Below are 26947 nucleotides of genomic sequence, written 5' to 3'. Positions count from 1 at the left end.
ATGATGGTTGAGGGGTGGGGGATCATGTTTCTGATTGGTACGCAGAGAAACGGTGAAGGGGAGGTAATTCCTTGACACTCAAACTGTTGGCAGCCAAAAAGGCGTCATCAGATTTCCTCTGGTGAGCATGTGGGTATATGCAAGTTAAGACTAGGTGGTATTCCACCTCCATGAATGATTCAGTGTCTTTTGTGCTAGCCGCGATTGTGCAGATTTCTCGGCCATGCCTGGGCAGTTGGTGTGGTGTAGTGTTGGGCAGAGATTTTAAGCTCTCTCGTTAGAGACATGGGATTTTCTGAAGGCCGTGACCGCTCCATATCGTACCGGCATTTGAGTGAATGCAGGGGAAAGGTGGGTTCTTCGTTATCTACGTTTGTATTTCAGCAGTTTTTGATATTTCTACCAGTCTGTTGAGAACTGTTTGCCATTATTGCTGGTGGGACCTCCCTCAGTCAGAAATGATGTAACAGCAGCATCAGTCACGAGGCTAGAAACGATTACTCCTATAAATTGCAACTTCGTTGGCAGTCGCTGATTGTGTGGTTGTGTGTCTGCGATCATACCCAGAACATCGGTTCTTACGGCTGTACACCCACACGTCGGAGTCTGAGAGGTGGTGCACCCTGCAGGCGACATGATTTCCGCTGGTGTGGTTTCATCCACTGGTCGACTCTACGCCTAGGTGCGTGTTTTGTGACGCCGTGCTACACACATACATAATTTTGGTTCGAGGCATCAGAATTTTACTAAGACATCACACAATCTAGTAAAATATTGGTGGTATATCTATTGAGGTTGATATTTCTTAAACGTTATCTTTGGTTGGAAATCGATAGTACTCAAAGAATTCGCTATGACGTCATAATTTCTACCAATGTGTTCGACTGTAAAGCTATTACGTCATACACAATAGTAGTGGAGTGGTGGCTTAACCGTGACACAACACTCGAGACCACGCTTCAATATGCTTAGTTGAGAGAATCGTGGCATGGACCCGATGATACACGATGCTGCTACCGTAGGTCACGACGTCATGGTGTGATGTGACGGGATGTTGACGTGACGTTGACACATAACATGGTAAAATCCAAAATCCGAAATCCAAAATGCGGAAAAATGAGTGTAATTACACATCTGATATGGTGTGGTGTGTGCTAGTGGATCAAACTGTTAGTAACAAATAGTCCTTGAATGACGTGACTCACTGTAATTTGTTATCAACAAGGAGACCCAGCCTACATCACCTTATGCTGCTCAGCTGCAGAGTGAATCCATGTGACTCAAGTGTCCCAGTTAGTAAAGCTGAAGGTGTGGAGGGATGTCTAATCCTCAATGGTCCAGCAGAGAGGGTGAAGGGGGAGAGAGGGAACAGGGGAGGATCTGCTGAATCCCCAGAGTGACCTTGATCATTCTCCGGTATTTCCCCATGGGAGAGGGAGTGGAGGCACCAAGGCAACCTAGTGTGTAACCTAAGAATGGATGTGTAACATGACACTGGATGTGATAAAACTGTTATTATGACACGAATCATCTTCGGTATCCTACTATGGGTCTGTCGTAACATATGTCCTCTTTTGTTTCAGAAATTACTAATAATAATGTCTGTAGCTGAGAGATGTCAATACTGTACAGCAGATAACACATAATCAGTCAAAACACCGCATTTTGCAACCTAAATGTTAAGTTTTGTGAATATTACGTTTTTAAATTATTGCTGACTTCATATGTGTAGCTATTAGTGTGAAGGAATAAGTGAATGCAAAGTAATATGATAAATGAATATTGACATATCTTTAACTTTGTAAATGGTAGCAAGGGAGTTGTATCCATACAGATGAATAAGTCATGTGCTCAGAGAAGATTTGGAATGTAGAAATCGACAAATTATGGTAAAGCGGAAGAAAGAAACATAGTCAGACAATTCAGTCAGGTAAAGACAGGGGTACATTTATATCTTGTGTTTTCTCAATTTATTGCTTTAGCTAATCGTTCTGGAAAGGTATTACGTTAGATTGATTTACGGTAAAAGACGTGGGGAGCGCTGTTTAATTCTAATAGCTGAATGGATATGACGTTTCTACGCCAGTCAACAGTGAGTGGGTTCATGTGTAGTTTGTGGGCTAAAAGAATTACTTTGCGGAATATGGAATGGATTAGGAGCTCAAAAACCTTAATGTTCGGATGCTTCTATTAGGAGGTCTGAAACTTGGTAGTAATTTTGCGGAACTGCGAGCCAAACTTGACTGTGGAGTGCAGTACAGTAATCGCAGACGAGTGATCAAGACGATAGTGCAAATTCCGGTTTTTCTGTAAGAACTGTGACTTAAAGGACAACTACACTACTGGCCATTAAAATTGCTACACCAAGAATAAATGCAGATGATAAACGGGTATTCATTAGACAAATATATTATACTAGAATTGACATGTGATTACATTTTCATGCAATTTGGGTTGATAGACCCTGAGAAATCAGTACCCAGAACAACCACCACTGGCTGTAATAACGGCCATGATACGCTTGGGCATTGAGTCAAACAAAGCTTGGATGGCGTGTACAGGTACAGCTGCCCATGCAGCTTCAACACGATACCACAGTTCATCAACAGTAGCGACTGGCGTATTGTGACGAGCCAGTTGTTCGGCCACCATTGACCAGACGTTTTCAATTGGTGAGAGATCTGGAGAATGTGCTGGCCAGGGCAGCAGTCGAACATTTTCTGTATCCAGGCCGGCCGAAGTGGCCGTGCGGTTAAAGGCGCTGCAGTCTGGAACCGCAAGACCGCTACGGTCGCAGGTTCGAATCCTGCCTCGGGCATGGATGTTTGTGATGTCCTTAGGTTAGTTAGGTTTAACTAGTTCTAAGTTCTAGGGGACTAATGACCTCAGCAGTTGAGTCCCATAGTGCTCAGAGCCATTTGAGCCATCTGTATCCAGAAAGGCCAGTACAGGACCTCCAACTTGCGATCGTGCAGTATCCTGCTGAAATGTAGGGTTTCGCAGGGATCTAAAGAATGGTGGAGCCACGGGTCGTAACACATCTGAAATGTAACGTCCACTGTTCTAAGTGCCATCGATGCGAACAAGAGGTGACCGTGTAACCAATGGCACCCCATACCATCACACCGGGTGATATGCCAGTATGGCGATGACGAATACACGCTTCCAATGTGCGTTCACCGCGATGTCACCAACCGCGGATGCGACCATCATGATGCTGTAAACAGAACCCAAATTCGTCCGAAAAAAGACGTTTTGCCATTCGAGCACCCAGGTTCGTCGCTGAGTACACCATTGCCGGCGCTCCTGTCTGTGATGCAGCGTCAAGGGTAACCGCAGCCATGGTCTCCGAGCTGATAGTCCATGTTGCTGCAAACGTCGTCAAACTGTTCGTGCAGATGGTGGTTGTCTTGCAAACGTCCCCATCTGTTGACTCAGGGATCGAGACGTGGCTGCACGATACATTACAGGTATGAGAATAAGATGCCTGTCATCTCGACTGCTAGTGATACGAGGCCGTTGGGATCCAGCACGGCGTTCCGTATTACCCTCATGAACCCACCGATTCCATATTCTGCTAACAGTCATTGGATCTTGATCAACGCGAGCAGCAATGTCGCGATGCGATAAACCGCAATCGCGATAGGCTACAATCCGACATTTATCAAAGTCGGAAACGTGATGGTACACTTTTCTCCTCCTTACACGAGGCATCACAACAACGTTTCACCAAGCAACGCCGGTCTACTGCTGTTTGTGTATGAGAAGTCGGTTGGAAACTTTCCTCATGTCAGCACGTTGTAGATGTCGCCACCTTGGTGAATGCTCTGAAAAGCTAATCATTTGAATATCACAACATCTTCTTCCTGTCGGTTAAATTTCGCGTCTGTAGCACGTCATCTTCGTGGAGTAGCAATTTTTTTGACTGATGAAACTGTAACTTCAGATTATCGTGGAATCCGTGATGCTTTTGTATTAAAGAAGTAACAATATTTCATAATGTTGATTCACAGACTTGCTTTCATTTAATACGGTAGCTGGTTAAAATCTGGAACGAGGAAAAAGTTTTTTGATGCACTCTTTTCCTACATTTAGTGCGACTAATTCTATTACAGTTTTCCATTGCAAAGCCATTATTCGTCTTCTGACATAGCAGACGTATGAGCACTGCGCAGTGGCAGGTATCACCAGAAGGTAACAGGACAGGTACTGCAGGCAAAACGCAACCGTACCACCTCACATGGTGCATACTTGGTTGAGATATAAAAAGCTGTAGTAGGTCGAATTTGCGGTCGAGAGCAACTCTGAAGGAGAACCAGTGTAACAGGGTGGGCAAGCAATAGTAAGATACAATGCACGGGAAAGTGAAAAAGAGGTCGATGCCACGAAAACTGGATTTTTACGGTGGGAAGGGAATCGATAACGTAAACAACACAATAGAAGAGACAGCGTAGAATTGGACGAGGCAACGGCAGATTCAGTTAGCAGCCGTCGGAGCAGACCAGTATTGTCAACGACCGGAGTGGCCGGGGACACTGAAACTGATAGCCTACTGCCAAAGGTTGAGATCGGACCGATAGATACGGCATCACGCAGCTACGGCAGACAGCTGGAGATAAGTTTGTTTTGTCTGCTATTTGCTTGTGTTAAAATTTCTGTAAAGGCAACAGAAGGTGATGCGGTCCATTTTAATCTGGTTTTCAGGCAAACAAATACTCCTGAAGAAAGGCAAGTAGTTGATTCAGAAAATAACGATATTGCAGTTGATGTACCTCAGTTACCTCCACTTGTAGATATAGAACCGGTATAGAATGTTTCAAGAAATGTAACAATGGAAGACATAAATTTAGAAGGTAGCAATGTTACTAGTTTGTTTGATGTTAGTTAATTTAATGTAAATGAACAGGAAAGAATAGAAGCAGACACCAGATTTGATTTACTACCTTGTGAAGCAAACTGAACAGGGAACTGTACAGGTGGAGTAAACCAGAAAGGTTCGAAGTAATGTTAGCTGCATTAATGTTTAACATGAAAAAAAGAGGTGATATTGATAAGAAAATCGAAAAAAATCTAGTGAATTTGAACAACAATATGATTGTATCGATAGTTTAGCTAACGAGCTTAAGAAATATAAATCTGAAATTAATGTAAAATAGAACGCCAAGCAGCTGATTTAAAGGAAATTTTGGAGCAGGATTTGCGTTTGTTTAACACTAAAGTGATCGACAGAGAAAATGTGAAATGTTAATTACTAATGGTACGATTAGTATTGGAAGCAAGGACAGAATAGACCAAGTTACAGAAGACATAAATAAAATCGAGTAGAAAGTTTCTGCTGTACAATACATTTCTGAAAAGTATCATAAAGTTTTAAGACAATAAAATTAATAATGAAAAGTGTAAACTATTTGACAACTGTGAAGCCTGTGCCTAATCGGATGGAAGTAATGGAATCTAATACAGATCAGCTGACTAATCAAGAAGAGACAGTAAAAAGTAAATTTCAGAACATAACGTACTGTCTAAAGTAGCGCATAACATCAGAATAAGAAGTAACATCATTGGGTGTAATTTGTAAACAGAATCTTCTGAAGTTGCTTGTATTACTGACAAACAATTTTTATCGTTTGATGCATCAGGAAATGTACATCGAGAAGAACAATGGAAAAATTTGAAAATGTGCTGCTTACTTTGTAGACCAATGAGCAGAAATTCGGTTGTACTACGTCGAAATATTTGGGGTGAATCTAGAACGAACTGCATCTGAGCCATATGATACATTAGAGCAGTTTATTGAAGCCTTTCTTAAAGAATATTGGAGAGAAGAACTGCAAATTAGTTTCCAGGGAGAGGAAAAGTTCAATTCAGAAAAAGAAAGCGTGAAAAGGTTTTGTCTTAAAGTGGTTTATTGATTTACCATAACGAAGTAGTTAGATCCATAGCGGTTTATTAGGGATTCAGATGGGAAGTTTCTGACAAACTGGTGAAGTAAAATAAGGTTAGAGATGGTAATGCAGGAATGAAAACAGGCAAACGTAAAATTCAGGCATCAGAATATTGCGGAAGATCGCCGAAATGTAAATGTAAACAGAATACGTGTGTTCCACAAGAATAGTGGGAGACGTGAGTGGGGCTGGTGCCACGCTACCATAAATAGAGCAAATAACAGAGAGCTGTGGCCTGTGTATAGACTGAAGTCTACATTATGAGACGATAAGGATTTTCAAAACAGGAACAGGTAGGGGTAAAGATCAGAAATGAAGCAGAATCACAAAGTACAGGAAACTAGTTCCCGTGTGTGAAGTGGTTAGCATTTGCTGAATGGTTGATAGTAATTTGAATCCACTTGTTGTGCTCTTTGTGTACAATAACAACAAAGTGTTAGAAGTGATACAGGAGTGATACAACTAATTTTAATTAGATTAATGTCTTCAGAGTAAGTATGCTTAGCGGTGGCTTGGAAGAACTTTTGAATAGATCTGAGCAAAGTAAACACTACAGTACAGATAATACGTTAGATGATTTAAGTGTCAGTGACCAAACATCTGACATACAGTAGAGTGTGTACAGGGAAACGGGTGAGCAATCCTGTGGAGGCAAGAGGAGTACACAGATTATGAAGGACTGCTGGAGCTAGACGAGAAAAGGTGTAATGAATTACTGGAGGGAATTTAGGAAGATTTATGAGCAGTAATGGGTGATTTACAGGCAGGTGATGACCATGATGGTGGTCAATCCATTAGTGAGCATTTGCAGGAGGATAAGGAGGACAATGATTGTGAGAAGTTAGAGAACAGGTTGAATACCGTAAAAAGAGAGTTGGAAGATTTGGAGAAGTGCTTGGATCTCTCGTTAGTGGACAGATTGACTACGGTCAAAAACATAAACAGTGAGTGCGCTTCTATAACCTTGTGTGTAATCTCTAGAATAGAGAAGGTTCTGATTGAAGAGAAACTGTATGAGATTTGCTGGAAGAATATGAATTCAATAACAGTGACGTGAAGACTGGACAGTCTCTAATTAACATATTGGTTCAGGTTTAAGAAGTGCAGAGTTTAGCTGACGTTGTGATATTTGTGCTGTTAGTGACAAATTTGAAAGTTGAAATGTAGTATAATAATTTAAATAATTTTACAGAATTTTTTATAATTCTAGGGAGCGTGGGGTTCAGTGGATTTTCATAACACATATAGCAATTTAAATGTAGCAAAAAGCTTCAGACTGAGATAAGACATGGTTCCATTTTAACCGATGTCCTCTCGTGGTCTGACAGTTGCTAATCGTTACAGCCATAGTCGAGAGATGTCAGTATTATACAGACAGTTAAACCATAATCTTTCAAAACAACATATTTTCGAAACTAAGCGTTGTCTTCTGTAAATATTGTGTGTTTTACTAATTATTGATAACTTAATATGTTTAGTTGTTAGTATGAATGAAGGCGTGAATGCACGGTAATATCATAAATAAATGATGTTGTCTTGCGAACGAGTAAATGTTAGCTTGGGAGTTGTATCTTTACAGAGCTAATGAGTCATACGCTAAGATAAAGTTTGTAATATATAATTCGGCAGTTTGGTGAAGAGAGGAGTACTTTTGTATTAGTGGATTTTCTAAATTTCTTTGTTTAATTAACCCTTCCGAAAGTATAGTGTGGTGTGATTAGTTCGTAGTAAAAGACGCGGGATAGCACGGTTTGATTCTGATAGCTGAATGGATATGACGTTTCTCACCCAGTCAGAATTGAATGGGTTCGTGTGTATTTTTGGGGATAGACGAATTGCTTTGTGGAACTCAGGAATCATAGTGGTCGAGCACGTTATTTGGAGGACTGATACGTGGCTGTAATTTTGAGGAGTTCTGAAGCAAACTTGACTGTGGAGTGATATTAAGTAATCACGCACGAGTGATCAAGACGAAAGTACAAACCCCGGGTTTTTTGTGCAGACCGTGACGTAACGAACAATAAAAATCAGAAAAAGTGTGGCTGAGCACTAAACAGTGTAAGTGACTGATTTTCGGTATATAGAGCAACCGTTCAAAAACACAGAACATCCGTTTGTTAACTTTCCGGTAACGTTTGTGAACTTTCCTGTAACAGGTTCCGTTAAGTAGCGTAAGCTGGCTATTACAAGGGACTGTGATTGCGCGCGAATGACGATACTGTAACTTCAAATTAGCTTGGACTTGGTGGTCATTTTATCTCAGGGAAGTAACAATATACCACATTTTTCATTCGTTGTGTTTCTGTCATTTAATACGTAGGTAGCTGAAACCTGCAACTTGAAACAAAAAATTATGTACCCTTTAGTTACAGTTTGTTCGATTAAGTGTTCTACAGTTCATGTAATGGAGAATCATTATTCGTTTTTTATCAGGGCAGGAGTGCTTACTGTACAGAAAATCACTGAAAGGTGAGAGGACACGTTCTGCAGCGGAAACGTGCCGCGATGCTGCACCCTTCCAGTCAACAGTTTACGTGACTACTCCTTATGTTTAGCAACCTTTTAATAAGATATTATAAACTGATACACCGTTTCGTTTCAGAAACTTTTACTTCACACCATCATGCACAGGCAGTTCACCGAGCGAGGTGGCGCAGTGGTTAGCACATTGCACTCGCGTCCGGGAGGACGACGATTCATACCCGCGTCCGGCCAGCCTGATTTAGGTTTCCCGTGATTTCCCTAAATCGCTTCAGGCAAATTCCGGCATGTTTCTTTTGTAAGGGCACGGCGGACTTCCTTCCCCATCCTTCACTGTTTGGAACCTCCCCCTAATCAATCAACCAACCGTAGGCAGTTCAGTGTCACGTAACAAAGGTATTTATTAAAAGAAATGACCAACTTAGAAACATTCTAGACAATAGTTTAGGTGTTACCGTTTTCATTTTCGTATTCGCCTGTAATGGGTTTATGCTTTTGTACTTGAATGTAATGGTTTTTATCGCATTGCCTGTGCCATTTCTGCTGTTATCTGTGGTTCAAATGGCTCTAAGCACCGAGCGGTCTGAGGCGCTGCAGTCATGGACTGTGCGGCTGGTCCCGGCGGAGGTTCGAGTCCTCCCTCGAGCATGGGTGTGTGTGTGTTTGTCCTTAGGATAGTTTCCGTTAAGTAGTGTGTAAGCTTACGATCTGATGACCTTAGCAGTTAAGTCCCATAAGTTTTCACACACATTTGAACATTTTTTGGCTCTAAGGACTGTGGGATTTAACATATGTGGTCACCAGTCCCCTAGACTTAGAACTGCTTAAACCTAACTAACCTAAGGACATCACACACATCCATACCCGAGGCACGATTCGAACCTGCGACCGTAGCAGCAGCGCGGTTCCAGACTGAAGCGCCTAGAACAGCTCGGGCCGGCTGCTGTTATCTAACTGACGACTGTTGTGGATAAGGAGGAAGTCGAAATCTGTATGTCTGAACTCTTTATGAATTACAGTCCATCATATATCCTAGGAAGGAGGACAAATACTGAACTAGAGCTTTAAGCACTATAGAAAACATTAAAATAACTAGCTGAAAAATTTGGCACTGCCCGGGTATTCATTCTGCAAATTTTCCTTTACGAACGAAAACAAAAAGTGAACTCTCTTTGATCGAAAAAAATTCATTTCCATGTATTCGTGACAACACCTTGCAAATTATGGGACAGCCGTACAAACAAATATGAGTAATGTACAGAAGTAACCTACAATATCCAAGTTAAGAAACAGAGTGTCTCTGTACGATGGGTGCAGCTGCTTCGCGTGCCTACACGCGATGTTGTAAACGTCTCTTGAGCTTCGCAGCTGAAAGCTGTCAAAAGTGCTGAGAGGTAGCAGAGATTTCCTTAAACTGAGTCGACTGTAGAGATCTCTTAGTAGTACAGAACAAATGTATTGAGACTTAATGCATGACCTTATTTGGTCACATCTTTTGAACTATGTGTCGTACAATGATATATTTGTGTAAGTACATTTAGCAGCATATGTGGTTCTGTCTGCAAAAGGGGTTGCCAATAGTTTAGTAGAAAAGAAGTAATAAATTTACACATCATGCACAATAAGGCAATAGGAAACAAGGTAACCTAGTAAGATGCCATGGTAGAGTTGTCTATTTATTAATTAAATATAACGATAGACGCAATGTGGCCTGAATAGGCAGTTTTAACTTCGCCAACAGCAAAATATCTCTGACGGCTACAGTAATAAAGTTTTACAGCAGTTCCTGGTGTCGGTTCTTAAAATCAAGAAGTTTATGAAATGACAATGCCGTTCGTGAATACGATTCTATCAAGAACGAATGAAGTAATACAAATCTACTATTACAGCAAGAAGGAATGAAGTAATACAAATCTAAGTCATTTACTAATTATTCGTTGAAAAATCTAAATATCATTTTCTTTTTGCAAATAGCCAACATTTTCCAATTGGTCCTCTACCCTTGATCCTGAACTTTGATCTTCGTTTTCGCAGGAAATTATGTGTTCAACTGAAAGGATCTTAAGTGAATATACATTATGTGATCAAAAGTATCAAGAAACCTGGCTGAAAATGACTTACAAGTTCGTGGTGTCCTCCATCGGTAATGCTGGAATTCAATGTGGCGTTGGCCCACCCTTAGTCTTGATAACAGCTTCCACTGTCGCAGGTATACGTTCAATCAGGTGCTGGAAGCTTTCTTGAGGAATGGCAGTCCATTCTTCAAGGGGTGCTGCAATGAGGAGAGGTATCGATGTCGGTCGGTGAGGCCTGGCACGAAGTCGGCGTTCCAAAACATCCCACAGCTGTTTTATAGGATTCAGGTCAGGACTCTGTGTAGGCCAGTCCATTACAGGGATGTTATTGTAGTGTAACCACTCTGCCAAGCTCACGCATAATGAACAGGTGCTCGATCGTCTTGAAAGATGCAATCGCCATCCCAGAATTGCTTTTCAACAGTGGGAAGCAAGAAGGTGCTTAAAACATCAATGTAGGCCTGTGCTGTGATATTTCCACGCAAAACAACAAGGGATTCAAGGACCTTCTATGAAAAACAAGACCACATCATAACACCACCGCCTCCGAATGTTATCGTTGGCACTATACACACTGGCAGATGACGTTCATCGGGAATTCGCCATACCCACACCCTGCCATCGGATCGCCACATTGTGTACCAGCATTCATCATTTCACGCAACGTTTTTCAACTGTTTAATCGTCCAATGTTTATGCTCCTTACACCAACCGAGGCGTCGTTTGTCATTTACCAGCGTGATGTGTGGTTTATGAGCAGCCGCTCGACCGCGAAATCCAAGTTTTCTCTCCTCCCGCCTAACTGTCAAAGTACTTGCAGTGGTTCCTGATGGAGTTTGGTATTCCTGTGTGATGCTCTGGTTAGATATCTGCCTATTACACATTACGACCCTCTTCAACTGTCGGCGGTATCTGACAGTCAACAGACGAGGTCGTCCTGTACGCTTTCGTGCTGTACGTGTCCTTTCACGTTTCCACTTCACTATCACATCGGTAACAGTGGACCTAGGGATGTTTAGGAGTGTGGAAATAGCGCGTACAGACGTATGACTCAAGTGACACCCTATCACCTGACCACGTTCGAAGTCCGTGAGTACTGCGGAGCGCCCCATTCTGCTCTCTCGTGATGTCTAATGATTCCTGAGGTCGGTGATTTGGAGTACCTGGCAGTAGGTGGCAACACAATGCACCTAATATGAGAAACGTGTTTTTGTGGGCGTCCGCATACATTTCATCAGATAGTGTAATTCATTCACGGAAGAGGTGGATTTAAAAGACACATTTAAGACCGATTCACGATCATTGTTCAATACTCTAAGATCAGTGCCAACGAAGAGGGGCTGGGGCGCGGTTAGTGACGGAAAGATTCAGTAAGAGCGACAGCGTTACGGAGATGCTCAAGAAACTCCAGTGGCAGACGTTGTGCATCGCGCAGGGTTTCACTATCGAATATGCGAGAGTGAACGTTCAGACAAAAATCAGTCAAACTACACTCCTGGAAATTGAAATAAGAACACCGTGAATTCATTGTCCCAGGAAGGGAAAACTTTATTGACACATTCCTGGGGTCAGATACATCACATGATCACACTGACAGAACCACAGGCACATAGACACAGGCAACAGAGCATGCACAATGTCGGCACTAGTACAGTGTATATCCACCTTTCGCAGCAATGCAGGCTGCTATTCTCCCATGGAGACGATCGTAGAGATGCTGGATGTAGTCCTGTGGAACGGCTTGCCATGCCATTTCCACCTGGCGCCTCTGTTGGACCAGCGTTCGTGCTGGACGTGCAGACCGCGTGAGACGACGCTTCATCCAGTCCCAAACATGCTCAATGGGGGACAGATCCGGAGATCTTGCTGGCCAGGGTAGTTGACTTACACCTTCTAGAGCACGTTGGGTGGCACGGGATACATGCGGACGTGCATTGTCCTGTTGGAACAGCAAGTTCCCTTGCCGGTCTAGGAATGGTAGAACGATGGGTTCGATGACGGTTTGGATGTACCGTGCACTATTCAGTGTCCCCTCGACGATCACCAGTGGTGTACGGCCAGTGTAGGAGATCGCTCCCCACACCATGATGCCGGGTGTTGGCCCTGTGTGCCTCGGTCGTATGCAGTCCTGATTGTGGCGCTCACCTGCACGGCGCCAAACACGCATACGACCATCATTGGCACCAAGGCAGAAGCGACTCTCATCGCTGAAGACGACACGTCTCCATTCGTCCCTCCGTTCACGCCTGCCGCGACACCACTGGAGGCGGGCTGCATGATAATGGGGCGTGAGCGGAAGACGGCCTAACTGTGTGCGGGACCGTAGCCCAGCTTCATGGAGACGGTTGCGAATGGTCCTCGCCGATACCCCAGGAGCAACAGTGTCCCTAATTTGCTGGAAAGTGGCGGTGCGGTCCCCTACGGCACTGCGTAGGATCCTACGGTCTTGGCGTGCATCCGTGCGTCGCTGCGGTCCGGTCCCAGGTCGACGGGCACGTGCACCTTCCGCCGACCACTGGCGACAACATCGATGTACTGTGGAGACCTCACGCCCCACGTGTTGAGCAATTCGGCGGCACGTCCACCCGGCCTCCCGCATGCCCACTATACGCCCTCGCTCAAAGTCCGTCAACTGCACGTACGGTTCACGTCCACGCTGTCGCGGCATGCTACCAGTGTTAAAGACTGCGATGGAGCTCCGTATGCCACGGCAAACTGGCTGATACTGACGGCGGCGGTGCACAAATGCTGCGCAGCTAGCGCCATTCGACGGCCAACACCGCGGTTCCTGGTGTGTCCGCTGTGCCGTGCGTGTGATCATTGCTTGTACAGCCCTCTCGCAGCAAGTATGGTGGGTCTGACACACCGGTGTCAATGTGTTATTTTTTCCATTTCCAGGAGTGTATTACTTCCTCCCATATACGCCTCGCGCTATGAACACGACAGGATTATCGGAGAAACTGCTGACGGCAGTCCTTTTTTGGCATCACTCGTGAGTGGAGCAGGAAAGAGGGAAGTGATAGCTCGAGCAAAAGTATCCCCAGCCACACACAGCAAGGTGGCTTTCGGAGTGTACATACAGACGTGGAATAACCGGAAGGCAGTTTCGAAACCAGTCTCTGGCAAAACAAGTTCCACGCTTTTGTACCTCTTCGTACCATACGCTACTTTAGAATTCCGACTGCCTTTACGATCATGGCAGCTTCACAACTTGCAGCGGGACCTTAAAGCGACGTCTGTGATATCCTCCCCAGACAAAACGTATTCTGGCGAGTGGTGGCAAGAATAGGGCGAAGCAAAGAAATGGTTTGGTAGGGGAGGATGTCTAATACTTCAGCTGGACTTCTTAAGGTTAACAGATGTCGTATTTCTGGCTGATAAAATCTGTGCCACCTAGCGATCACTGTCGGACATGGGTGATTAAGTATAATTTCTGTAAAGGTAAGCCGGCCGCGGTGGTCTCGCGGTTAAGGCGCTCAGTCCGGAACCGCGCGACTGCTACGGTCGCAGGTTCGAATCCTGCCTCGGGCATGGATCTGTGTGATGTCCTTAGGTTAGTTAGGTTTAAGTAGTTCTAAGTTCTAGGGGACTGATGACCACAGAAGTTAAGTCCCATAGTGCTCAGAGCCATTTGAACCATTTTTGTAAAGGTAACAGACGACGTCACGCTACCAATTTGTGCAACAATTAGGTTTTCAGAGACTTCACGTCTGTTGGAACGTACTGGGTGCCTCGTTTCGTATGAGTCTAGCAACACAACAGACCAGTTTCTTGCGTGCCGACGGACGCGTCGATTTTCGAGGCAGCCACCTGTTTGTATTTTGTTTCGCTAAACTAAACAAAAATTAAACTCCTCCCGAACAGGCCATGAAGGCCCAACGGTACTGACCGGCCGCCGTGTTATACCCAGTTCATAGGCGTCACTGGATGCGGATATGGAGGGGCATGTGGTCAGCACATCGCTCTCCCGGCCGTATGTCAGTTTACGAGACCGGAGCCACTACTTATCAATCAAGTAGCTCCTCAGTTCGTCTCGCAAGGGCTGAGCACACCCCGCTTGTCAACAGCGCTCGGCAGACAGGATGGTCACCCGCCCAAGTGCTACCCCAGCCCATCAGCCCGTAACTTCGGTGATCTGGCGGGAACCGGTGTTACAACTATGGCAAGCCCGTTGGCATTTTGTCCCGCTACTGGGACGCAATGTTGTGTGACACAAGAAGCACTGCTGCAGTCTGACCGCTTACTCGAACAGCTTTCATCCTTGCACACAGGCTAAGATTTACGCACTAACGTGAGAAGCTCAAATATACCTACGGAACAACTTCGCCGGCGATGCTAGTGTCGTCACTTGGAGATACCGATATCACATTTGTTGTAGTAGTAGCAGCAGTAGTAGTTTTATTCATCTGCAGATCTCTTTTTACAAGGATGTAGAACATGTCAAAGTTTTTACAAGTTTAGACCAATTTAAAATAAGCTAATTCGTATACACATACAATTACAGATTTCTGGTTAGAGACAATCAGTAGATTTACTTCTGATATGCAATACTTTTTTTACAAATAACTTATTAAATGATACTTCCTGGCAGATCAAAACTGTGTGCCGGACCGAGACTCAACTCGGGACCTTTGCCTTTTGCGGGCAAGTGCTCTACCAACTGAGCTACCCAAGCACGACTCACGCGCCGTCCTCACAGCTTTACTTCTGCCAGTATCTCGTCTCCTACCTTCCAAACTTAACAGAAGCTCTCCTGCGAACCTTGCAGAACTGTTGTTGTTGTTGTGGTCTTCAGTCCTGAGACTGGTTTGATGCAGCTCTCCATGCTACTCTATCCTGTGCAAGCTTCTTCATCTCCCAGTACCTACTGCAACCTACATCCTTCTGAATCTGCTTAGTATATTGATCTCTTGGTCTCCCTCTACGAGTTTTACCCTCCACGCTGCCCTCCAATGCTAAATTTGTGATCCCTTGATGCCTCAAAACATGTCCTACCAACCGATCCCTTCTTCTAGTCAAGTTATGCCACAAACCCCTCTTCTCCCCAATTCTATTCAATACCTCCTCATTAGTTATGTGATCTACCCATCTAATCTTCAGCATTCTTCTGTAGCACCACATTTCGAAAGCTTCTATTCTCTTCTTGTCCAAACTGGTTATCGTCCATGTTTCACTTCCATACATGGCTACACTCCATACAAATACTTTCAAAAACGACTTCCTGACACTTAAATCTATACTCGATGTTAACAAATTTCTCTTCTTCAGAAACGATTTCCTTGCCATTGCCAGTCTACATTTTATATCCTCTCTACTTCGACCATCATCAGTTATTTTACTCCCTAAATAGCAAAACTCCTTTACTACTTTAAGTGTCTCATTTCCTAATCTAATCCCCTCAGCATCACCCGATTTAATTTGACTACATTCCATTATCCTCGATTTGCTTTTGTTGATGTTCATCTTATATCCTCCTTTCAAGACACTGTCCATTCCGTTCAACTGCTCTTCCAAGTCCTTTGGTGTCTCTGACAGAATTACAATGTCATCGGCGAACCTCAAAGTTTTTACTTCTTCTCCATGGATTTTAAAACCTACTTCGAATTTTTCTTTTGTTTCCTTTACTGCTTGCTCAATATACAGATTGAATAACATTGGGGAGAGGCTACAAGTCTGTCTCACTCCTTTCCCAACCACTGCTTCCCTTTCATGCCCCTCGACTCTTATAATTGCCATCTGGTTTCTGTACAAATTGTAAATAACCTTTCGCTCCCTGTATTTTACCCCTGCCACCTTCAGAATTTGAGAGTATTCCAGTTAACGTTGTCAAAAGCTTTCTCTAAGTCTACAAATGCTAGAAACGTAGGTTTGCCTTTTCTTAATCTTTCTTCTAAGATAAGTCGTAAGGTTAGTATTGCCTCACGTGTTCCAACATTTCTACGGAATCCAAACTGATCTTCCCCGAGGTCCGCTTCTACCAGTTTTTCCATTCGTCTGTAAAGAATTCGCGTTAGTATTTTGCAGCTGTGACTTATTAAACTGATAGTTCGGTAATTTTCACATCTGTCAACACCTGCGTTCTTTGGGATTGGAATTATTATATTGTTCTTGAAGTCTGTGGGTATTTCGCCTGTCTCATACATCTTGCTCACCAGATGGTAGAGTTTTGTCAGGACTGGCTCTCCCAAGGCCGTCAGTAATTCCAATGGAATGTTGTCTACTCCGGGGGCCTTGTTTCGACTCAGGTCTTTCAGTGCTCTGTCAAACTCTTCACGCAGTATCTTATCTCCCATTTCATCTTCATCTACATCCTCTTCCATTTCCATAATATTGTCCTCAAGTACATCGCCCTTGTATATACCCTCTATATACTCCTTCCACCTTTCTGCCTTCCCTTCTTTGCTTAGAACTGGGTTGCCATCTGAGCTCTTGATATTCATACAAGTGGTTCTCTTCTCTCCAAAGGTCTCTTTAATTTTCCTGTAGGCAGTATCTATCTTACCTCTAGTGAGACAAGCCTCTACATCCTTACATTTGCAGAACTAGCGCTCCTGAAAGAAAGGATATTGTGGAGACATGGCTTAGCCACAGCCTGGGGGATGTTTCCAGAATGAAATTTTAACTCTGCAGCGGAGTGTGCGCTATCATAACTTATTAAATAACCTAGTGCCACAATGTTCACTCATATCTCACTATCAGTCACTGCACACACTATGCACACACTGTTTCGTAAAACTTCACTCACTACACACACACACTGGTGACTTTGAGCCATTTTCTGTACCACAACTTCCCATTCGCTATCCTGAAAAACTGAGTAAACATCCCTCTATAATGAGTGACATGTTGAGCTCAGAAAGACGAAGATGTGTTATTATTGTGCAATGCATAGTTTGGGGGTAAGTTTTTCTAGGAAAGGAAAAAAAAGAAGGAGAAAAACATAGTGTGAAGGTGTTACGTGGAATGTTGGATGTTTTATAATCATTATTATTATTTATTTGTATAACACTTTTTTTTTACCAAACCCCTACTCTGTTTCATCCAAGCAATCCTTCAATGTATAAACTGTATTGCACAACAGGTACTTTTTAGCTGCCTTTTTAAATAAGTGTATTTCTGGAATTTCTTTTATCTGTTTTGGAAATTTATTGTACAGTTTTATTCCTTGGTAGAAAATGCTGTTTTGAGTTTTATGTTTATTGTTTCTTGGCAAATGTAAGTCGAGTATAGCTCTTGTTCCATGGTCATGGACAGAACTGTTTGTGCAATAATTAACAATGTTACTTTTTATGTGTACAACTGACTGGTTGTCAGTTGTCCCTGTTCATATTGTGGCCACATGGTCAATTACTGATGCAGTCGTTGTTGTGAACTTTGTTGCACTATTAACCAACAGGGACATACCAAAACTTTGAAGGATATTTATGAGGTTATTGCTGGATTCATTCATGATATCACTGTTAATGTTAATGTCCCCACACTGAACTATGTTGACCTCTGTTCTTGAGACTTTATCTAGAGCTTCTGTTAATTTATTGAGAAACTGGGAGATCTATACACACATAAAATCATTAATTTCTTAATAATATCAAGACCTGTTAATTCAATAGATGATATGTTAAAGTGTTTGTCTTCAGTTGCTGAACTGAGGTCATGTCTTGATTTGAACTGTGTTCGTTTGCTGATATAAATGCATGATCCTCCAACCCTTGAAGCAGTTCTGCAGTAAGAGTTTGCCGTTTCCTAAGACGATAACACTACATGTTGGATATCTGTCTCTCTACACCAGTGCTCAGTAATACAAACTACTGTAGCATGTTTTGATGGAGGATTGTTAAATCTGTGAAATGCCCCCAGTTACTCTTTCTATTGTTTACTTTTCTTTGTGACATCTAGTATGTGTGATATTTGGAGTGTTAAAATCTGTCTTGTGAGTGATTGTTTCAGTATTTTTTTAAGTGCTAGAGATATTCTTTAAGCAGGGGAACCTGTTGTCTGGATTTATCCTTCTACTCATGACAACAGGTAATTGAGCATGTGTGGCCTGAGATCTACCTGTGTGTTTCGTGCAGGATAATATGCCGCCACAGTTGTATTGAAAAAAGTAGAATAAAATAAAACTTCGATTGACAGATACTTATATACTTTAGTATCGTAATTTCTTTACAGCGCCGAATACGTACATATTATATGTACATACTATACCACCAACATAAATCAAACTCTATAACTAAAATCAAATGTCTCTTATAAGTACATACAGGATTTGATTTTGCACGTGAATATGCATTATCTGATCAATAGTATCCGGAAAATTATTAGTGGGCAATAATATAGTGTGTTTCAACCCTTCGTCTTTATGACACCTAGAGCTATGCTGGGGACGCTCTGGGTGAGGTGTGTGATTGTCTGTGGAAGAATGGCAACCCCTTCTTCCTGACGAGCGGAAGCAGACAAGCCAGTGATGTTGGACCCTCGGGTCTGAAGAAAAGTCGGCGTTCTAACTCAACCAGAACGTGTTGCAATGAGTCAAGGTAGGGACTCATGGCATGTCAGTTAATTTCAGGAAGGTTCTTGTCCACAGACGTGCCAAATAGGTGCTGTTTTACGACAGGGTGCATTGTCATCCTAGTACTAAGACCATCATCTCCAAACTGCCGCCAACTGTATACAGTAAACAATCCTTCAGAACTTATCGTTTTCTTAAGTGCGATAATAGGACCACAATTTAAACAGGATAAACACCCCATACCGTAACACCATCTTCTCCAGACTTCAGTGCAGGCACTACACAAGGTGGCACATAGCGTTCTCCAGGTATTCGCCAAACCCAGACCCCTCCATCGGATTGCCACAGCGTATGGCGTGAGTCATCACTGCATATAACCGGTTCCTGCCTTCCATTGTTCAGTGCTGACGCACCTTACATCACGTCAAGCGTCTCTTGGTAATGACTATAGAAATATATAGCGTAGGAGGACCTCCTGGATCATCGAACACAATTCTTTGTAACTCCCTACATACAGTTATTGTGTTATTTGGACTGCTGGTAGCATTTTGGAACTCACGGCTAATTCCGTCCAGTGAATTCATGCGATTTTTTGCAACGACCCTTCGCAATGCTTGACGGTCCCTGTCCATCAGTACGTTAGACCTGCCTGGTCATGATTAACCTGTGGATGATTCTTCACGTTTCCACTTCACAATCTCACCACCAACAGTGCACAAAAGCTGATTTAGAAGGCTTGAAATGTCAAATCAAATGGTTCAAATGGCTCTGAGCACTATGGGACTTAACATCTATGGTCATCAGTCCCCTAGAACGTAGAACTACTTAAACCTAACTAACCTAAGGACATCACACAACACCCAGTCATCACGAGGCAGAGAAACTCCCTGACCCCGCCGGGAATCGAACCCTGGAACCCGGGCGCGGGAGCTTGAAAAGTCCCTGATTGGTTCGTTACATAGGTTACATGCAATGACAACGTTCGGAGTCATTGAGCTTTTATGACCGACACATTCTACTGTTGCTACGTCTCTGCTAACAACCCAACACTCTCCGCTTCCTTTTACAGTGGCGGGTGCGTCTCTGGTGACATCTAGTGAGCAACTGCGAAATTCCGTAGGAGTGTACGGATACTTCAGATCAGGTTGTGTACCATTTGAATTCTACAGCATCAAACTCTGCAATAAAATCTCCCTGTAGTAATAAGTGCGAATGTCATCATTTTCTTGCCTCCCATTTAACATTTACTACAGTTCTGGATTTTAAACATTCCATTTCCTCGTAATTACAGTTTTAAGCGGAGTTTAACTTTCTAAATTCTACTATGTCTGCCTTATTTGGGCTTGCGAGTGGCTAAAGGAAAATGATGGAACGTAGAATGGGTTCTGATTAATTTTCATTGCATTACTATTACTAAAGCTGTTGCTGACTTCTTTGGATTTTTGTATGAACTGTAACATGACTGGTACACACCACTTGACGGCTCTGCATCAGTTCAATTACATTTATTTCGTGAATAAAAGTTGGAGGTACAAACTGTTAGAGAGAATCTGCCTCGGTAGCTGAGCGGTCAGCGCGGTGGATTGCCAAGCGCAGGGGTTCAGGTTCGATTTAGCCCGCTCGGTGACTCGGTGTTGTGTTGTTCTTACGCTCGCAGCGTCTTCATTGACATTCCGCAAATGTGATGACTGCATGGGCACATTCCGATTGCCAGTTAGAGCGAGAAAGTTGAAAATTTAAATATAAGGATGCGAATTCCGTGATAGTACGTGTTTACTGCCAGTTGCAGCGTGAAGGTTTCCTCAAGACATGGGATGAAGTCTTGAGAGACGCTTGTCACATTCTGAGTAGCGATTTCCTAAAGCAGACATCCATGCGCGGCAGCAGAGAGCCCAAGCCCTCAAGTGTCCACATTAGCTGTGACAAATACTTATTGGGCATGTATGTCATCAAGTACACTGAGGAAATCTGTACTATCTGCGAACAATTTCGGGTCATCCCATGTAATGTATTGCCTCTGCTTCTAGAAAATGTGTGTTCGATATGCACCAATAAGGAAAGACGTTTCAGACTCGGTAAAACCTCATAAAATGTTATAGGTGTGTATGTGTAGGTGAACGCCAAACAAATTTTTGCAGCGTTACTCTGAGTTTCAAGTTTACAGGAACGTTCACGATCCGTCACATTGGGAACAAGCATGACGTCTCCCCTTCGGAGAGAGTTTGGGCTGAGAACATTCGCTTCCTCGGTTTCGTCCCGTGCTGGCTGTTGATTTTGAAGATGTAAGTTCCGTTTAAGGTGCTGGTTATATTTCAGAGTCTTTATTCTGAGCAGCTCGAATTTAACTTTGTGTATCTGTGCTTGTAATACGCAGTATTATACCTCTTCTTAATTTGAAAACGTGATATGACCAGAGGAGAAACAATTTATCACTTTTTCTTTCACTCATTCTAACTTTTTCGTGGTCACACAGTTAACTTTAGTTTTTGGCGTTTGTTTCTGTTTTTATTTTTTATTTTTAAGAGTAAGTTTGTCTTTAAAACCGAATAGAAGTTCGGTAACTTTGAAAACGACTTCCATTTGTGAGCCCCATGTTATACAAACTCTCCAATGGCTAGGCGATCCTTATTAACAAATACAAGGAGGTGTCCTCTAAGTTGATATTTTCAACGCGAAGGTGTTCCCACTGTGCGGAGAGAACAAATTGTGAATCCAAAGATACACAGTATGTAGATGTGGTGACCTGTGACTTGCGATCGCAGGTTCATCTACATCACGTTCAGAATTCATAACGAATAAAACTTTAGATTTCTGTACGACGTAATTTGTGAACTTCTGAACATCGTCAGGTCCCGCCAACATCTTTCCAAGTGAAAGTGTGAGAGAAATCAAGCAATTAGGGCAGTCGAAAATCTAAAGTGTGGAGCTTTTCTGTATCAAAGAGTGTGTTGTGGTGCAGTCGTTAACACTATCGTCCCATAATCTGAGAAAACATCGTTCGAATCCCCAGTCAGAAATCTCGATTTAGTTTATGTGGTTTTTCAAGTAATTTCAGACGAATCCGGCAGTATTTTGCTATAAAGGGCACGGTCCTTAACCAATTAGGTAATATCTCGGTATCGACGACATTTAAGCACTAAGCCTTCTTTCTTTGTTTGTATAATGTCGGACTAGCAGACTGTAACGAGCTTAAACTGCGCAGAGGATCGCAAATTGTGGTTGGCTCATTTGTACATCAGGAGAAAGTAACAGAAAAACAATGCATTCCTAATTAGCAAATATTTGGGACAGGAACGCCTGCTGGGAATCTACTTGGAAAAATCGAAGCATGTGGCTGCAGAAAGAGCGGGAAGTTTTGGTTTAACGCCTCACCGATGACAAGCTCGTGAGATAAGGCGTACAAGGTCTGGTTGGAAAAGAGTAGGGAGGGCAATCAACCGTGTCTTTTGAACGGAATCATCGCGATATCAAGATTTGTCTTATGTCAAGCGACTGAGGAAAGCGACGGAGCCGGGCGGAGTGGCCGAGCGTTTCTAGGCGCTACAGTCAGGAACCGCGCGACCGCTATGACCGCAGGTTCGAATCCAGCCTCGGGCATGGATGTGTGTGATGTCCTTAGGTTAGTTAGGTTTAAGTAGTTCTAAGTTATAGGGGACTTATGACCACAGCAGTTGAGTCCCATAGTGCTCAGAGCCATTTGAACCATATGAAGCGACGGAAAACGTGACTCACATGAGTGGACATGGACTTGATCTATCGCCCACCAAAATGTGAAAGCATTGTCTCACCTGTACATCTGTACAGAATTCGGAAGCGCAAGCAGCCAGTGATCTGATGGCTTATACACACATATCACCTAACGAGTATAAAGAGAAAGTAGGACTAACTATAAATGAGGCAGCAGAATATTAACAATGTTCCTGTGGCGGGAATGGAAAGCAATATGAAATTTGTAAGAGCTTTCTTACAACATAAGAAGGACGATCACAAAGCGGGAAGGCTGTCAGCGTTAATGCAGTGGCTTTTACATTCAAGTTGGATCAGAGAAATATTTTACATCCAAATAAACGTGTTACGAACATTAGTTAGGATTATAGACATTTGTACTCACTTTATTTACTGTTATTGTGAACAGACATTTTACTCGGCAAACACTGATTGAGAATGGTTACTGCTCGAAACCGCTCACCTACTAAATAAATATCCATTTCAGTTGCCACTCTGGCTGTCTATTTTGCATCACAATCTAAAATAAGTTGCTGTTTCACATTACCCAGTACGCTGGAGTTATGCGAACATGTAAATATTTCCGTGTGAGCTCTGATTTATCGTGTTTTATTACGGTGATCATTTCTCCCTATGTAGGTGGTCGGTGGACAACAAAATATTTTCACATTCTGAGGAGAAAGATGGTAATTCAAATTTCATGACAAGGTCCTGCCGCAGTGGAAAACTTCTGTGTTGTAATGACTGTCACCCCAATTCGTGAATGATATCCGTGGCACTCTCCTACTGTTTCGCGAGAATACAAAATGAGATGCCCTCCTTTGAACTTTTTTGATGTCCTCCGTCTATCCTGACTGGTGTAGATGCCACATCACGCAGCAATACTCTAGAAGAGGGCGGACAAGCATAGCGTAAGCAGTCTCTTTAGCTGACTTGTTACGTTTCTCAAGTGTTCTGTCAATAAATCGCAGTCAGTTTGCTTTTTATCACAACATTATCTATGCGATCTTTCCAATTTAAGTTATTTGTGTAGTTAGTTCAATTTACAGCCTGTATATTCGTGTGTTTCATCCTGTAACCGAAATTTAGGGAATTCGTTTCAGTACTCATGTGGATGGCTTCACTCTTCTCATTATATCGAGCTGCCATTTTTCGCACGATGACAAATACCTGGTCTAAATCATTTTGTAATTTAGTTTGATCATCTGATGACTTTATAATACGGTAAATGACGGCATCATTTGCAAAGAATCTAAGAGGGCTGCTTAGTTTTATCCTAAACAGTTTATGTAGTCCAGGAACAACAGAGGGCCTATAACACTTCCCTGTGGAACGCTAGAAAATACTTTTGTTTTACTCGACGTAGTTCCGTCGTTTACTACGAATTGTGACCTTTTCATTGAAACTCACGTGTCCAGTCGCACAACTGAGATGATATCCGACAGGCACGTAATTTGATCAGAAGTCATTTGTGAGGAACGGTGTCAAAAACCTTCTTGCAAATCTAAAAATATGGAAACAATTTGACATCCCCTTGGATAGCGCTCATTGAGTTGGCTGTCTGTCAATAAACCGTTTGCTTCGAGGTAACTGACAATGTTCGAGCACAGGACCTGGACTGGAGAACTTGCCTTTATTAAGTGATTCAAGCCGCTTCGCTGCACTGAGGATATCTGCTTCTAAGTTACACATATCGGCAGTTGTTCTTGATCCGAATATTGGAATATTTACTTCAGCTTCTTTGGTGAAGAAATTTCGGAAAACTGTGTTTAGTAAATTCTCTTTACTGTTGCTGACATCGGTAATATGCCCATTGGTATGACTCAGTGAAGGTATTGATTATGTCTTGTCGCTGGTGTGTCTTACATACGACCAGAATCTCTTTGCATTGTATGCCAGATTTAGAGAGAGAGAAAGAGCGAGAGTTTCGTTGTGAAAACTGTTAAAAGCATCTCGCGTTGAAGTTCGCAGTAAATTTTCAGTTTCTTTAAAACTTCGACAATCGTGACGGTTTTGCATGCTTTGCAATTTGGGATATTTTTTCCGTTGGTTCTGCAATAGTGTTCTCATTTTTTTGTGCACCATGGGGGATCAGTACCACCTCTTATTAATTTGTTTGGTATATATCTCTCAGATCAGTTTCTTTGAATTTAAACGACATCTGGTCAACATTTACCTATTCAGATTAGTAGGAGTTGAGACTGTTGCTTAGGATAAGGTCAAGCGAACTTTTATCTTCTTTTTGAAATAGATGTATTTTGCCTCTTTTCTGGTTGGTTTTGATATTACGATATTTAGTTTCTCTACAATAACGTAATGGTTATTAATGCCTGTCTCCGTCATGACGCTCCCGTTTCCTCAGGATTGTTTGTTGCAAAGAAGAAAGTCTGTTCTCGCAACCATTTACATTTCGAGAGGACTCCTGAACAAATTTTTCAAAATAATTTTCCGAAAACGATTTCGGGCGACATTTTATGCCTACCACTGACGTTAAACATGCATTTTCGCCAACATATCGAGGGTAGATTGAAGTCATCATCAACTATAATCATATAAGTATCTGTTTGAAATCAGTCAAATCTGGACTGAAAGAAATACGAAGGTTGTCCAGAGAGTAATTTCCGATTGGTTGCTAAATGGAAACCACAGCCAAAATCCGATGAAGTTTAGCACAGGTGTGTTGGCCAGTGTCTGTAGCATGCTGGTCGATCGCGTTACGTCATTGTTTTTAGTTATGAGCGCACAGGGAGCACATAGAGATACCTAGAACAATAACCTCTCCCGTCAAATACGAGAGCCTGGTGAGAAATTTCGCCTGAGCTTTGCAGCCAACATTACATAACGTGCGATTTCTTCTTCAAGACAATTCTCAGCCGCATTCCGCAGGGCAATGCAGATGCTCCTGCATCGTTTTCAACTGGAAATGTTTGATTACCCACAATACAGCCCTTAATTGACTCCCTCTGAGTTTCATCTCTGCTCACGTGAACCGCTGGCTATGAAGGCAACATTTTGGCACAGACAAGGAGCTGTAGGCCAACGTAGAGAATTGGCGGAAAGCACTGGCGGCTGCCTTCTATGACGACGACGTTGGAAAGTTGGTACAGCGTGCGACTAATGTATAAGTAGGAACGGCGACTATATAGGGAAATATCTGGAAAGACTAGCGAACTCATGGAAATACACTACTGGCCATTAACATTGCTACACCACGAAGATGACGTGCTACAGATGCGAAATTTAACCGACAGGAAAAAGATGCTGTGATATGCAACTGATTAGCCTTTCAGATCATTCACACAAGGTTGGCCCCGGTGGCGACACCTACAATGTGCTGACATGAGGAAAGTTTCCAACCGATTTCTCATACACAAACAGCAGTTTACCGGCGTTGCCTGGTGAAACGTTGTTGTAATGCCTCATGTAAGGAGGAGAAAAGTGTACCATCACGTATCCGACTTCGATAAAGGTCGGATTGTAGCCTATCGCGATTACCGTTTATCGGATCGCGACATTGCTGCTCGCGTTGGTCGGAATCCAATTACTTTTAGCAGAATATGGAATCGGCGGGTTCAGGAGAGTAATACGGAACGCCGTGCTGGATCTCAATCGCCTCGTATCACTAGCAGTCGAGATGGTAGGCATCTGGTCCGCATGGCTGTAGCGGATCGTGCAGCCACGTCTCGATCCCTGAGTCAGCAGATGGGGACGTTTGCAAGACAACAACCACCTGCACGAACAGCAGCGTGGATTATCAGCTCGGAGACCATGAGTGCGGTTACCCTTGACGCTGCATCACAGACAGGAGAGCCTGCGATGGTGTACTCAACGACGAAGCTGGGTGCACGAATTGGAAAACGTCATTTTTTCGGATGAATCCAGGTTCTGTTTACAGCATCATGATGGTCGCATCCGTGTTTGGCGAAATCGCTGTGAACGCGGATTGGAAACGTGTATTCGTCATCGCCATACTAGCGTATCACCCGGCATGATGTTATGGGGTGCCATTGATTACACGTCTCGGTCACCTCTTGTTCGCACTGACGGCACTTTTAATAGTGGACGTTACATTTCAGATGTGTTACGACCCGTGGCTTTACCCTTCATTCGATCCCTGCGAAACTCTAAATTTCAGCAGGCTAATGCACGACCACATGTTGCAGGTCCTGTACGGGCTTTTCTGGATACAGAAAATGTTCGGCTGCTGCCCT

This window comes from Schistocerca americana, chromosome 2, assembly GCF_021461395.2.
Source record: "Schistocerca americana isolate TAMUIC-IGC-003095 chromosome 2, iqSchAmer2.1, whole genome shotgun sequence".
In the NCBI taxonomy this organism is placed as follows: Eukaryota; Metazoa; Arthropoda; class Insecta; order Orthoptera; family Acrididae; genus Schistocerca; species Schistocerca americana.
Note: the sequence above shows the minus strand (reverse complement) of the source record.